A 13,712-nucleotide genomic window follows, 5' to 3' on the forward strand; every position below is an offset into this window, starting at 1 on the left:
AAAAGATGCATTACATGTGTCTATTGAAATGTTTAAATAAACATTTAAACATGATTTATGCTTGCCATGATTTCTGATCTAGGATTAATCATTGTTATATGCATGTTAATCTCCGTATTGTCTTAGATACGCCAATTTTGGTATAATATACATGTACGAACTATGTTGAGCAAAAGATGCATTACATGTGTCTATTGAAATGTTTAAATGAACATTTAAACATGATTTGTGCTTGCCATGATTTTTGATCTAGGATTAATCATTGTTATATGCATGTTAATCTCTCTGTATAAGGAATTGATAAAATATATGTTGTAACTAACTTAGTCTATGTATTTGGTGAATTATAATCTAAGTGTTTGATGAATTGTCTGAATAAGAAATTATTGATTATTTGTATTTATTAAGAGTATTAAGATAGGATTCTTAATTACCTTATTCGTATGTATGGTCTCTTTCATGTAATCATATTTGCCTCTACGCAATTTATGGACAAATGCAAGTGTTTGGTAACATGATCAATGCATTTGATGAAATGCTCAAATGAGGAAATTACTTAGATTATTTGTCAAATACTGAAATGATAATCACATGTGTTTATTTGCTGCATCTGAGTAAGATTGGGACTACAACGTAGCCCAGGCAATCGGTAACAGTCCCTGTTCGGGTGGCCGAATTAGTCTCTCTACATTGGGTATACTCGATGAATCCGGGTCGCACGACAATTGTCGACAATGGTTAGGCCACGAGGAGTGCTTATGCACTCCATGTCGATTAAGTCAGCCTATGCCTATGCTAATTGAACTTGCCTAACAAACCGATTGACTTATTATATGTTTACCATGTATGGACACTACTGTTTGAATCTAAGGTACCCCCACGAATATAAAGGCCTACTTTAACTATGGTACCATGATCCGTTAAGACTCATGAACCAGATATGGTGGTATGGAACACTGTATTTGAACTATCGGCTTACGCTGGGGTGACGAGCCTCCCTGTAGTGAGCAATGAGCAACCAAGACTCGTGAACCGGGCATGATGGTATGAGACACCGTGTTCGAGCTGTCGGCCTATGCTGAGGTGACGAGCCTCCTTTAGTGACCGCAAGTATAAACTCTTGAATTTGCCTATTAACTATTTTTCATTAGGAGTGATGCTTTACAACTTGCCTATCGTATGTGCTTAACTAGGAGTGACGAACCTAGATGGATCCTTCGATTTGGGTCATTGATATAAAGGGAGGTACCCTAGCTTCCCAAATATGTTGTATGAATAAGCTTAATTAAGTACTTGGCTAACACGACCATGCATCGCATTGCATTAGTTAGGATGTGCTTTAAAGGTGATGAAGTTTGCACGAGAGGCAGTGATGTCATATGCGAAATTGGTTGTCGGAGTCGCTTGTGAGGTAGCTTTGATGCGAAGGCATACATCATTACTTGCACTCTATTTCTGCATTAACAAGAGTAGTTAGGCTTATGGTTGTCTTATCATTACTGCTTGATTGACTTGATAACATGTTAACTTTTACCTTATAGTACCACTGAGTTGGCCACTCATTCCCACTTTGGGACGGTGTTTTAAAACACCAAATAGACTCTGGTTTAGATGCAGGTGCTGATGAAGTCTATGCGATGGAGCAGGACTTTATGGATGAGGAGCAGGAGTTCTCCTAATTTCAGCTCTCGGGCGGGTCTACGTAGACCTCGTGCCGATGCACAGGGACTACAGGGATAATTTGCTTAATTGGACACATCTACTATTCCACATTTTGTATATTTTGAAACAATTCATGTACATATTAAGCCTGGTTACATATTCATACTCTGGAGGTTTGTGAAACACTTACATGTTTAAATATATATGATTCAGACTTCCGCTTACTTAATTCAATTATATCCGGAGTATAATATGTTGTTTTAGTATAATCTCACTCATGTTTAACTCATTAATATTGGAGAAATCTGAACATCATTATCCATATTGCATAAGTGATGTGCTGGATTTCGAAAGTAGAGCTTTGCTCGACCCTCAAAATTCAGAGCATTACAGCCTTATTCTGTCAATTAGCGTGAGTGATGAGTTATAGAGTTTGGAGAGCCCTGAAGAAGACTCAAGACTGAAGACTCGAAGATTAAAGGCGTTTAAAGCACTAAAAAGGTAAAAGTATCAGGACCTTTTCAAAGACCTATACCTATCCTATAAAACTTGACCTTCCATCTAGCCAAGACCCCATAAAAAAACCTATTCAATATGCGCTGGTAAGGTATTATGGGAAGAAAATTATTTAAAAAGAACTTCACAAAAATAGTGAAATTTTGATCCCATCGACTACCCATCGAAGTGTCTTTGATGGCATTGAAAACAGTGATCAATGACATCGAATAGGCAGACAAAAATGTCCAACAACCTCAAGTCATAAATCAGAATTTTTCTAATGGCATTTGAAAGATGAGCTACAGATGTCTTAGATGGGAGTGAATAGGACAATAACAATTGCTTATAATAAAATGTGAAAATATATATTATCAATCGCACAAAGTGTTAAAACTTTGATTACAATTAATTCATAGGACAACCTTCACCTATTATTTTAGGTAGGACAACTTTATTTTACGACGTCCTTGAAATTAATATCTCAAAACGGTAAAAGACAGAATCAAATAAATCAATCACCACAAATGCACAATGAGTTGTAGTGGTTTGGTGTTTAACACATACTAACTCAACTCCTAAAATTATTATCCACGTAATTTTGGCTTTCCACCATATCAAAGTTTTCACAGGTTCACCTTAATAACCTTTTACAGTTCTTGTGATTTTCATGAGTTTATCACAATAAAACTCCCTTTGTGATTTTCACGGGCTTACCACAAATCAACCTAAATGAGATTTTTGGACTATCTCAACAAACCCAATGGAAAAAAAATAACAATACCTATCTTCAGAAAACAGAACGTCACTTTTAAGATGAAGCCAATGCTTCGAGTAGTGATCTTCTTTCTTAAATGTCGATGAAGAAGTATATGTTCAATAAAAAAGAATATAGGGATTTAATATTTCTCAAAGAATATAAACCCTAATTGTTGCAAATTCAATTATCTATTTCTCGAATAGAATATAGATTACTCTCCAATTGCATTTAATACAAACTTGTACACTCCAGTCCTCTACGGAACTTTATAAAGATCGGCTAAACATCATAAGACTAAAAGACTCGACATAATTTTAAGTTTAAGATAAATGTGTATGCCAACCATTAGGTTGAATGACCCTAGAAAAGACCTTAGGTTAAGTGTTTTTGAAACATGGCCTTAAAATGTTTAAAATATATAATTTACATGTGAAGTTCACTGAAGTTCAGTTAGCCTAACTAAATTCGGTTAACCTATTTTCAGATTCGACCAAATTTCCATATTTAATGAAAAATCCGTTGCAAGTTCCGCCAACCCAACTTTGGGTTCGGCCACCCGAACTTGGAATTAGGCTAGCCCGAAGGTGTCTCGGGTCAAGTTTACAGCAATGAAACTTTTAAATTTCAAAGAGATTCGGCCAGCCAAACCCTGAATTCGGCCAACTAAATTTTAGTTCGAGCCAGTCGAATTTTTCATAAATCTTATCCCGCGCAATCCGATAGCCGTTGGAATAGAATCGCTGGAACCCAGCTAGTCAAACCTATTTTTAAGTTGACCAAATTTCCAAATATTTTGGCTATAAATAGGGACATTCTCTCATTCATTTCAACAACAAAATTCAGTGAAAATTTTTATATGAGTGAGAGAGAAACTCAGGTCCTCCCAAAGATATCTGTGTGGTAATTATTATTCTTATTTAGTTTATTCAATTCCTTTTCTGTATTTTATCTACAAAATTTGACAACTACACATGTACTTTAAATACAAACACTCACAACATCGAAAGAAGCCCATTCGATGATATTGAGAAAATAAGTCAAAATGTCCAACAACTTCAAATTTAAAATCTGAATTTTCTCGATGGCATCAATGATCCTTCAATGACATAGAAGGCCACTCGATGACATTGACAGGATGCTTTAAAACTATCCAACAACTTAATAGAAAAATTCATAATTTTCTCGATGGAATCGAAGGGACACTTTGATGGTATCGAAGATCAGTCAATGACATCGAATTTGATAAGTTTTTGCCCATTTTTTACTGTTACAAATATTCTCTGCTTATGCAAAAGAGGGGTTTCTTTGCAAAAGCATGAGAAATAGAGAGCGACTTGTGTGTGTGTGTATAACCCTAGTTCAAACTCATTTTCTCAAGCTCTCTTTCCTCATGGAGTTCATCATTCAATCATTGTGTTAAAGGCATTTTATAAGGCCCTAAAAATCGGTGGTCGAGCAGAAGCTCAGCTCCCGAGTTCCAACGCATCACTTATGTAACATAGATAATGATGATTGAATGTTGTTCATATTAGTGCATTAAACATGAGTAGGATTATACCAAAACAACATATCATACTCTAGAGACAGTTAACTTTCGCAAGCGGAAGACTGTGATAAATATATAAAATATATAAACTATTATGAGTCTTCAAAGTGTGAATATGATTTTAGGTTAAATATCTACATGTATACTCCAAAAATGAACAAGATGAAGATACATGAGTGTTCCAAAGGTGCAAAATAACAAGTATAATGACATTTAATCAGCATTCCTGCAACCCCGTCGATCAGAACATGGTTTACATAGACCCGCCTGATAGCTGCATATAGGTGAAACCCTCCTCATCATCATAAAAGTCCAGCTTCGCCTCATACACATTGCCATCATCTGAAACTAAAACAGGATCTGGTGGGTGTTTAAAACACTGTCCCATAACGTGGGAGTGAGTGATCAACTCAGTGGAATAATAAAGCAAAGGTCAACATGTTATCAATTCAGTCAAACAGTAATGATAACCCAATACAACAATCAGGTCTTGAGCACTCTTATTAATGCAAGAATGATATGAAATAATGATGCATGCCCTCGCCTGCTCTCCCTTAGTGACTTCATCTCACGATCGCGGCATGCAACCCTTCCTCAGTGCTTGACCTGCTACGCCAAAGGCACACGTAATGCGGTGCATGCATGTGATTAACCTGGTTCTTACTTAGGTTTATTCATACAGCAGGATTGGAAAGCTAAGGTACCACCCTTTATATCATTTATCCAACATTGATCCATCTAGGGTCGTCAATCCTAGTTAATCACATACGATAGGCAAGTTCAGGTCACTACTACCAACGCCCTACCAACTGGCATTCTATTTTCGAAGGCTCGTCACCAACCCGACCGGGGACCACAGCTAGGCTGCGCCGGGGTAGGCCTGTTTCATACTCGAGGTTACTCCACTAACGCCCTACCAACTGACAGTCTATTTTCGAAGGCTCGTCACTGACCCGATTGGGGACCACAGCTAGGCTGCGCCAACGTAAGCCGACAGCTCGAATACAATGTCCCATACCACCGTATTCGGCTCATGAGTTTGGGTTGCTCACTAGTCGCTACGGGGAGGCTCGTTGTCCTAGTATAGGCCGACAACTTGACCACAGTGTCCTATACCACCATGCCCGGCTCATGAGTCTTAGCAGATCGAGGTATCAAGGTTAAAAGAGTTTTTCATTAGTAAGTTTGGTACCTTAGGTTCAAGCAGTAGCATCTACACATGGTGAACACACAGTAAGAAAATTAGGTTACTTGACAAGTTCGATTGGTACGAGCATATGCTGAATTAATCGACATGGAGCGCTAACCACTGTCGATAATCATCGTACGACTCGGATTCACTGAACGCATCAAATGTGGTGAGACTAACTCAGCCACTCAAACAGGAATTGTTACCGATTACTTGGACTATGTCGTAGTCCCACTCACATTCCAAGCAATAATATTCACATATAGTAAGTCAAAACAGCATATGGCAACTGAAATCAAATACGAATCTCATATAAGCATTTTAACAAACACATAGGGTACATGTTAGCATATATAGGCATTTCAACTATACAGCACGTTGTAGCGATATAGGTTACATAAACCATGTTAAAGGAATTAAGAATCCTATCTCAACACCCTCATTACATACATTGCAACAAGTATTTCCTCATTGAGGCATTTTATCAAATACTTAGACTACACATATTATATACAGGTAATAACTTAGTTAAAACACATATTATAGCAAATCCTTTCACAAAGGAGATGCCACGTATACAACAATCATGTATTTGCAATCAATAGTTATGGCATGCATAGATCATAATTCCACATTCATTCAAACATTTCAACAAATACTTGGAATGCATTGAAAACAACATAGTTTTACATATATATGTAATATATGGAAGACATCATATCTAAGCACATGTAATAGCAATCAATTCAGTCATAAATCATTAACTGACATTGAAAGCCTTGAAAACCATAACCTAAACATTTATAGTCCGCACCTTTCACCAGTAGACTCGTAACAAACTCAGTTTAAACACTAAGCCTTTGTCTACGGCACAACGGCAACCTATAGCATGAAATTGGTTAGCTATTTCATCACTTACACTATTGGAAACCCTTAAACAGATTAGGGTTAGCTTTTCTTACCCAAGTACGGAGTTGGAATCGCTGGAAAAGTGATACAGGTGTGGTGGTTAAGCACATGGAGTGATGGGATTGAATGCCAGGAAGAAACGCCGACTCTCTCTCTCACTTTCTCTCTCTTTCCTTCTCTTTTCTCTCTTCTCTCTCTTAGGGTTTTCCAAATTCGTAAGGAATGAGAGAGAGAGAGTTTAAGGCCCTTATATAGGCCCAGAAGTGATGGGAATGGCCCCAGGGCCATGGTATACTTGGGTTATAGCCAAAGACAGACTGTTTCGATCCAACGGAGCACTTCTGGAGGTCCCTTTTTTGCGTGCGGTCGGACTTAAGCTCCCAAACATTAGATGTAGGTCGAGTTAAGTTTTTGGTCCGACCGGATTAACAGATCGACCGCGGAGGACCAATTTCAGTTCAACGGTCACTGGTATCTGATCAAGGCCTCAAGTTCACTGACATGTGTTGAAAATTTTTCCTGACCCGAGGGTGTAATTGAGTCAGATTCCGATGATCTGAATCCTTAGATTTGGCCTGCAAGTGAACCGACTCAATTCACTTAAGTTTCAGTTCGTTTTCTAAAGATATTCGTGTTTCTCACACACTTCGCTCCAGGCTCAAGTTGTGCGTTTGTGGATACAATTAGGACTTGATTTCCAAGGTGGTTGTCAAGTCCAGCAAGGCGGTCATAACCATATAGTTTTGCGGTAATCGGACTTTTGACGTGCGGTCTAGGTCCGATACGAAGTTTCGGCGTGCTCCCGAGAGCAACCGGGTTTAGAAATTGATCCTAGATTTCAGAGTAATATAGCATTAATGATTTTACAAGTTTTGGGTCTTACAGATCATATTTAAAGTGATTAGTACTAATTTCACAGGTAATCTAGTTTAACACTAGTTAATTCTCGTCTAATTTCTAAAGGATTTGGTCCTTAGTGATTTCTGCCTGAGATGGTGCTCGGGTCTTTGTACGGATTTTTCTGGGACGTTACACATTCATTGAGCATTCAAAGTTCTTATTGAAGAATGAACTCTAGTATTCATTAATGCTTTAGCAAACATATTTATTAGCAAATCATTTATGCTATATATCATTGAATGCTTAATCTTGGGAATCTTAATCTTAACCATAAAGACTCATCATTCTTAAGTTAGGATTCACCAAACCCTTGACCCAAACATTGGCATCTCCAAAGGCACATAATCATTATGGTTGCGGTATAAGGGAGCTGAAGATGGTTCATGATTCAGTAAGATCTTTAAAAAGGTGCTTTAATGGGGCTCATCCACTTTAGGTAATAAAGTATATTTGAGTCCATTGTCTCTGGAAATTATTCCTTATGTAGGATTGTATTTCAGAGTTTGAAATACCAAACTTGACAAGTCCTTGTGTGGGCTTCCGATGGGAGAGTACGTTCGTCGTTCTTGTGTAGAACTTCGTGTTAGAGTTTGAGATCCAAACTCCCTATGTCACACCCCAGACTCAGTGACCGGACTCACAAGGAACCCAATAGCCGGTTCTGACGACGAAAGCCTTCGTGGAACCCCATTCTCGGCTCCTGACGCCATTCACTAGGTTCCGATCCTGGGATCCTACAAGGAGGATTCCTATAACATAAGTCCAATCCATAAGAGCATACCCAAGATCATAACATAGTAACCAAAGGAAATAACTACAGGTACACATTATAAATTCCATTAGGAATTTAAACTTTTACAATATAGAGTTCCAAAAAGGGGAAATACAATGATAATAAGAAGAAACCTCTAAGAGGATCAGCGACACGCTCCAGCTACTGCTTCGCTCTCCGGCCTAGAATCACCTGCACGCATCGATCATGCATAAGCTTATAGAAAGCTTAGAAGGCAGTGTAAGTGTGTGTAGGATAAACGTCGTGAAGGCAATCACAGAATACGAAGGATATGCGATAAGAACCATAAACACTGCTAGCTATAATAAGGCTATGAAATGTAATGTAGGAATACCGACAGCCTTCCCATGGCTAACAATACAATGCAGGGCTTATGGAGCTGATGCCATGTGCAACATGCAATATGATCAAACTCATCTTCATATCAATCCAACGGATCAGTATAGTTTTACTCTAGGGAATCCATCGGGGTCAAATGCACTACAGATGGACTGTCGCTCTCCCAGCCGCATAGCCCAACGAGCATAAGAGACCTCGCTACCTGCCCGTGGTCAGCCAATCACTAACAAGACTTGTCGGTAGCGGACCCATTTACGAGCTGGTCAAACTCAGCCTAGCTATTGCCCCCTCACTCGAGCGGTTAAGACCAAACCCCATCTCAACCGATCTCACAAAAGTGGGAGTCGTGGCCTAATGGTATAAGACACTTGGGCGCTCATGTTTTCCACTCAGTCTTGGTGTTGAGGTATCTCCTGGTACTATGAAGGTTTAGGGGTTTTCACCCAAGGACATCCTACATGCCCTAAATGCTCAAGTAAACATTTTCACTGTCCAAATCTAGCCATCCATGATATACCTGTGGAGGCTACAGCTCTGATGGAGCAAGAACGAATGTCAACGTGCTATGCAATGCCAAATGCATGAATCACACCAATCAATCATGCCTCTAATCCTACGCATCCAACGCGCCAAGTAGGGGACAACTCCATCACCCTGGGAGTCCCATAACAACATGCCCAATGGCATAAACCATGACCAATCATATCAAGCACACATATGATGCACATGGGAATGGGTCATGAAGATAATGAAGTATGCCATGCGCTAATGTTGAACTCTCTTCTAACAAGGTTAAGTCTAGAGTTTGGGGTGGCCCACTAGGCTAAGGAGACGATGCTATGGGCCTAAATGGCAATAAAGAAGTGGGTCTAGCAAGAGACTAAGGTGACCAATAATTACCCTTAAAAGTATAACAAGGTGGGGTCCACAAAAGTGGCCCACCACTAAAAAAAATCAAGTTGATAAAAGTGTTTTCCCTTAATATAGCATGGCTAGATGGTCCAGAAAATTAGCCCATCCACCCCTATGGGCCTACTCCTTTAGGTGCATTATTGAGGGCAGATGGAGATGGGGTTCAACATACATCAAGGTGGGGTCCACTTCTCCAAGGGACACCCTACATCAGGGAGAAAAGAGGCTACAAACATGGGTAAACTCCATGCCAAAGACAACTACATTAGTCCATGAAACAGTCCATAATTTTATGGACAACACTATGTAGCTAGACATACTAGCCCATAAGATGAAAGATAAGGAGAAATACATCAGATAGGACATGGTGCGACCATCTTTAGCGGGCCCCACAAATGTCCAAATCAAAATCCCAAGCCACAATACCTTGCATGCAACAAATAGGCACTAAGTAGGACACCCATGTCTAGAAAATGGACAGCCTAGGTGTCCCACCTTGCTGAAATTTCTGGACGTCCTAGGCCCATCAAATGGGCCGCACTCATTAGGAAATAAATAGGGGAGAGAGAGACAGATAGATGATTCGGCCATAAGAAGGGCTCCGCCACTATGAGCCCTTCAAAATCAATCACAACCATACATCATGCATATATTAACAAGTACATCTTAGATCTTAAACATGCATGGGTCTATAATCAAAATCTGAGGTGGGGATGCTACCCCCACTAGGGATCTAGGGTTTAGATGACCCAATCATGCCATGATATTAAGAAAACTACCATGATGGGGCCCATAGAGAATGGCCTCGTGCATGGATCATGCATGCACATGGTGGGCCGTTGGCCACACCCATGGGATTATGTAGGATTTCCACCACTGATTGGTGGGTCCTACACCTCTCTCATGAAAGAAAGAAGAAGATCTAAGCAAAGAATTCAGAATTTCTATTCTAGGAGAGCACCTACCTCTTGGATCTCCAAGCTTCTACCATCACCATGTACCTCAAGCTTCAGGGGTCATGAATCTATGGCCAAGATGGGATTGTAATGATGAGATGGAGGGAAAATAAGGAAGAAAAGAGGCTGGAATAGAGGGAAGATGGGTTGGACGTCCAAGGTTAGCAATGAAATAAAGAAGAGAAAATGAAAGAGAAGGGAGAGAGAGTAGTTGTAGAGGAGTCATGATTGCCATGTAAGATGTTGGGAAGAAAAATAATGATGGATTTTCTTGTTTAGAGAAGCAATGATGGGTTTTGGGGAAGAAAACTCATCATGAGTTGCTAGGCTCTAGGTAGGCTAGGTGGGGTAGCATTTATGGGAGAAGGTGCACTAGGGTGGGTCCCATGGAAAAACGTATACACTCTACTAGGTGGGTCCCACAAACATGATCAAAGGCTTAAAATGATGCGTGCCTGCAACTTATGATCTACAGCTCGGATGGATGCACGAGACTCGGCGTTGGAACCGCAGCGACGATATAGTTACAAAGGCATATGTCTCGGGTCGGGTCGGGTCGGGTCTACATGACCAATCTCAAGGACGACCGCAAACGCTATTCATAGGTCGCAGGTCGTCAGAATTCGACTGGTAGGACCACGAGACCTAAAGGAATGACGTGCACACTTGGGTTAGGGTCTTTCACCCTAAGACCTTGCGCATGCTATTGATTGATGAAAATCGTGTTGACCTTTTGTAGGTTGTGAAGGTTTATGGTGAACTTGATTTAAAACCATCTGAACAGCGAAATCCGGCATACTATCAGAGATAGTGCGTCGGCCGGGAGTGGAGTAGGCACGTGACTGAATCACTATACATTTTGTGCAATGGGATGAATGTTTTATCTCTTTTCTGTTATATTTTGTTGAACAATATACACTATTTACTTAATGCAGCAAACATGTTTGACATAATGCCTGATGATGTTTTCACTTGGGTATACTTAATAGTTACACTTTTTATTGTTTGTACTACTTTACATAAGTTTTTATAAGCAAGTGTATATAATTTATTCAATTAAAATTTAAAAAGTCATATTCACTCCCCTTTAGGATATTAACCCTATATTTAAGCTTCGCTTGTAACGATAAAACCACAATTTCACTTTGAACTCAATGTGTTGGTAAAAGAACAAGCCCTAAAATCTGTAAACTCGTGTCTATTGTCATAAGGCAAAAAGAACTCGTTTAAAGGGATTAGCCTCATTTCCCTTCACAAATCACTCGAATAGAGCACAACAACAATTGTCGAGAGGACTCTGGATCCTATGTCTAGTCTCCAATCTATCTGTCTTAGTGAATGGGACACCAAAAATTCAATCAACCCTTAAGTCAGGCATACTCTAACACACCTGTGCATCTTATTCACGCACACGTGCATCTAATCTAGGCCCTTGCTCACATGTGCAACAGATTAAATTGAGAGAAACAATTCTAACATAACATCAGTTGAAAAAAATGGTGATGACATGAATGCCACACATGTCATAGAAAGGTTAACAAACTTTGTAGGGCCACCGTTATTTATCTATCTTATTTATACCATCCATCCTTTTTAGTAGCTCATTTTAGAGCATGAGCCCAAAATTGAATCATATCCAAAGCTCAAGTGGACTAAACCATAGGAAACAGTAGCAATTGAACGCCCACCATTGAAAACTTCTTAGAGGCCATGGATGATTTGAATGAAGCTGATATTTGTGTTTTTCCCATGTTCGTGTGACCTTGTAAATAGATTGAATGACAAATAAACATCACTGTGGCCCTCATAAGATTTCAATGGCAGATGCTATTATCCCCACCATTTCTTATGTGGTCCACTTCAGCTTTGGATGTGCTTCAGTTGGGGCTAAAAGTCGGGTGGGTCGGGTCAAGTTGGCGCTCAACCCTAGCCCAACCTAAGATTCCTATACCTTAACTCTAACCCAACCCAACCCAACCCAACCTCGGGCTGGGAATTCCCAACCCAAGGGGGCTCGGTCGAGTTGGTGGGTGGATATATGCTTAGAGCTGGGCATATATGGCCCGATCCGGTGGATCGGACCCAATCAGATCAGATCCGACTTGATTCGATTCGAACCGAAGGCTTAGATTGGGCCAGATCGAGTAGGCCCACCAAAATCTAATTGTACATGGGGTCGGGTTCGGATTAGTGGTCTATCCGGACCGAATCGATTTGGAATCCGATCCGATTGGACCCGATCCGATTCGATCCAATTCGATCCGCACAATTTCATTTAACATTGTTTCCTATAATGTTGTCCACTTGAGATTAGGATATACCTCATTTTTTTTAATACTATAAAATGATCTAGAAAAATAGATGGATGGCATGAATGAAATAAATATGTCATAGTAGGGTCCATAGAACACTAACTAGCAATGTGGCAGGGAAGTAACGAATTACGCCACTCCTCTCAGGCAGCACATGGCTCGAGGTGCATTGGGCACCGAGCTTGCCAGGTTGCTAAGGGGAGTAAGCAATCAGTCGTAGTCAAAGCTCATGGGAACTTTCCCCGAGGTCGAGCTGTGTGGGCCCCACTGTGATGTGTGTATAACATCAACACCGTGCATTTGATGGGTTCCCTTTAATTTATGGGATATCTCAAAAATCAGCCGTATACGGAACTTAGGTGGCCCATACCATCTAAAATCATGTGAAGACATTTCTAAAACATATAAAATCACATGGTGGGGCCCACATAAACTTGGATGCATCTAAAACTTGGTATGACCCATTATTCAAGTGGGTCACACTTAATGGATGGTTTGGATTTGTGAACCACAATCGGTGGACCCAAAAATGATTATTAATATCTGAATGGAGGGTAACCCATGACGTCACCCAATTTTGAATGGGAGCTAAGAGGTGAACTAGCGGGTGTACTGTGTACATGCTTCTGTACTGACGTAAGCAACTTATGTGGGTCCAATCATGAGGTATGTGTTATATCCAAACCATCCATCCATTTGGCGGGCTCGTCTTGAGGCCATAGCCAAAAAAATAAGACAGATTTAAAGATCAAGTGGACCACACTGTAAAAAAAAAAAAAACTTTGATCTAAACCGTACCCAACCCAATCCGACTCGGTTTCCCTGACCGAGTCGGACTCGGTTCGGGTCATGCCAGCACTGCACCGGATCGGATCGAGTCCGCGGACCCGGTCCCAGATCGGATTGGGTTCAGATTATGCATTGAAAGTCTCGGATCGA

The sequence above is a fragment of the Magnolia sinica genome, chromosome 1 (genome assembly GCF_029962835.1).
Source record: "Magnolia sinica isolate HGM2019 chromosome 1, MsV1, whole genome shotgun sequence".
Taxonomy (NCBI): domain Eukaryota; kingdom Viridiplantae; phylum Streptophyta; class Magnoliopsida; order Magnoliales; family Magnoliaceae; genus Magnolia; species Magnolia sinica.